Genomic DNA, 3,331 nt, shown 5'->3' with positions numbered 1-3,331 from the left:
GAGATTAGTTTTGGAGTGATTCAATTTTTTGAGCTGTTGATATATTTTAGATATGAGGCCTTAAGGAACATAGGCTCAATGGTTTCCCTCATTTGCCATAATCAGTAGAAACCTTGGACTCTTCTAGCAGAGGTTTGCAATAGAGCAAAACCTAGATACATAAGGCCATACAGTATGAAGCTAAATGAAAGGACCTCTAGGATATAGAATCAAAAGCCATATAATGAATGATTGTTGTCCTTAATGTACTATGCTATCTCTCATCTCTTTTGCTGTCCCTTGGTTATCTCATATTGTTGTAGTATTTCACTTTGTTATCTGATATATTGGATATATTTGTATTTGGTTATTTGAAATTGGATAGGGAAGGGGGGAAAACAAGATGAGGGTGGGGTGGGGGGGAGGGAAATGGGGACCAAGACATGAGAAAAGGTATCAGTGTATGTGAAGTAATGCACCTTCCATCTGGCGAATGTAATGTAACCCTTCTATTAACTACAATAAAAAAATAGATGGAAAAAAAGAGTCTATCAGACTCTCTGCCTGAGGCCTCGCCGCGTGTGACCCCGCCCTACACCCCCCAGAAATGCTTCCTTTACCCACCGTCCTTCGTCAGATGAGACCAGTGTCCAGGGCACTGGCTCATCTCACTCGGGCCTATGCCAAGGGTATAAAATTCAGTGCAGATGCCCGAGCCTTAATGCTTCAAGGTGTAGCCCTTTTAGCCGATGCTGTAGCCGTTACAATGGGGCCAAAGGGAAGAGCAGTGATTACTGAACAGAGTTGGAGAAGTCCCAAAGTAACAAAAGATGGTGTTACTATTGCAAAGTCAATTGATTTAAAGGATAAATATAAAAATATTGGAGCAAAATTTGTTCAAGATGTTGCCAACAACACAAATGAAGAGGCTGGGGATGGTACCACCACTGCCACTGTTCTGGCTCGCTCCATTGCCAAGGAAGGCTTCGAGATTAGCAAAGGTGCTAATCCAGTGGAAATCAGGAGAGGTGTTATATTAGCTGTCAACGCAGTCATTGCTGAACTTAAACAGCAGTCTAAACCTGTAACAACTCCTGAAGAAATTGCTCAGGTTGCTACAATTTCTGCAAATGGAGACAAAGAAATCTGCAATATCATTTCTGATGCAATGAAAAAAGTAGGAAGAAAGGGTGTCATCACTATAAAGGATGGGGAAAAACACTGAATGATGAATTGGAAATTATTGAAGGAATGAAATTTGCCGAGGATATATTTCTCCATACTTTATTAATACATCAAAAAGTCAAAAATGTGAATTCCAGGATGCCTATGTTCTCTTAAGTGAAAAGAAAATTTCAAGTATTCAGTCCATCGTACCTGTTCTTGAAATTGCCAATGCTCATCGTAAGCCTTTGGTCATAATTGCTGAAGATGTTGATGCAGAAGCTCTGAGTACACTGGTTTTAAATAGGCTCAAAGTTGGACTTCAGGTTGTAGCAGTCAAAGCTCCGGGTTTTGGTGACAACAGAAAGAACCAGCTTAAAGATATGGCTATTGCAACTGGTGGTGCAATATTTGGAGAAGAGGGGTTGACGCTGAATCTTGAAGATGTTCAGCCGCATGAGGTAGGAAAATTTGGAGAGGTCATTGTTACCAAAGATGATGCCACGCTTTTGAAAGGAAAAAGTGACAAAGCTCAAATTGAAAAGCATATTCAAGAAATAATTGAACAGTTGGATATCACAACTAGTGAATAGGAAAAGGAAAAACTGAATGAACAACTGGCAAAACTTTCAGATGGAGTAGCTGTCCTAAAGGTTGGTGGGACAAGTGATGTTGAGGTGAATGAAAAGAAAGACAGTTACAGATGCCTTGAATGCTACAAGAGCAGCAGTTGAAGAAGGCATTGTTCTAGGGGGTGGCTGTGCTCTGCTGCGATGCATTCCTGCCTTGGACAAATTGACACCTGCTAATGAAGATCAAAATTTGGTATAGAAATTATTAAAAGAACACTCAAAATTCCTGCAATGACCATTGCTAAGAATGCAGGTGTTGAAGGATCTTTGATAGTTGAGAAAATTCTTCAGAGCTCCTCAGAAGTTGGTTATGATGCTATGAGTGGACATTTCGTAAAGATGGTGGAAAAAGGAATCATTGATCCAACAAAGGTCATAAGAACAGCTTTATTGGATGCTGCTGGTGTGGCTTCTCTGTTGACTACAGCGAAGTTGTAGTCACAGAAATTCCTAAAGAAGAGAAGGATCCTGCAATGGGTAGAATGGGTGGAATGGGAGGTGGCATGGAAGGTGGCATGTTCTAATTCCCAGAGTAGTGCTTTACCATTATTGATAAACTCTGACAGGAAGCCCAAGGCAGGGTTCCTCACCAATAAGTTCAGAGAAGTCAGTTGATGAATATGACTGAGAAAAGGCTGGCTGATAAAATCACTATAACCATCAGTTACTGGTTTCAGTTGACAATATGTAATGGTTTACTGCTGTCATTGTCCATGCCTACAAATAATTTATTTTGTATTTTTGAATAGAAGACATTTGTACATTCCTGATACTGGGTGCAAGAGCCATGTAACAATGTACTTCTTTAAAATGAGGCATTTCTACTACTATTCTGTTAAAATCGGGATTTTAGTCCTTGCCATCACCAGATGAGAAGTTCAGAAGCAGCCTTTCTGCAGACATTAAGAATAATTGTGTATAAAATAGAGAGAAATAAAATTATGTGACAAGCTTTGTGTAATAAAAATTTGTTTTAAACAACAACAAAAAAAGAGTCTATCAGACTTGTGTGCTCAGGATACTCATCCTCTTCCATAGCTAGGATCACCAGCATGAACCACTAACCCTGGCTTTATGTAAATTTGTTTTTTAAAAATTCTTTTGAATAAGAATATAATTCCAAACATATTTCTGAAACATAATAGGGACACCAAATAAACTCCTGTTGTTTTAGTTTTTGTTTATATTCTACAGTTTTAACAAGATTTAGTTTATTATGACTGACTTAAAGAAGAGAAAAATAGAAAAGAAAGAGACATTTCCTACTTCACAGGGGGCAGGGAGAGAGGAGATCAAGAGTCTGTATTTTAGTTTTTAAGCACTTGTAATGAAAGTACTTGGAGCAGTTAGGAAAATGGCAGGGTTTTGGAAACATCTGTGCTATGCTGCCACCATACCAACTGACTATATCCAACTTTTTTTCCATTAGAAAATACTGGGCACACATGGTTGGACTAAATATCTCTGCTCACGTACCAGCTACTCAAGGATGTCTCCCATAAATTTTGATCTAAAACGAGTCACTTCTTCTTCCTCTCTCTCTCTCTCTCTCTCTC

General features: G+C 39.0%; 1 pseudogene; it reads left to right on the top strand.

The window, feature by feature from the left end:
• The first annotated feature begins 586 nt into the window (after positions 1 to 586).
• On the top strand, positions 587 to 2,299 carry LOC150061360 (60 kDa heat shock protein, mitochondrial pseudogene; annotated as a pseudogene).
• The last annotated feature ends 1,032 nt before the right edge of the window (positions 2,300 to 3,331 follow it).

Source organism: Megascapheus bottae, chromosome 6, assembly GCF_031878675.1.
Source record: "Megascapheus bottae isolate mThoBot1 chromosome 6, mThoBot2.hap1, whole genome shotgun sequence".
Classification (NCBI taxonomy): Eukaryota; Metazoa; Chordata; class Mammalia; order Rodentia; family Geomyidae; genus Megascapheus; species Megascapheus bottae.
Note: the sequence above shows the minus strand (reverse complement) of the source record. Positions and strands in the feature narration are given on the sequence as shown.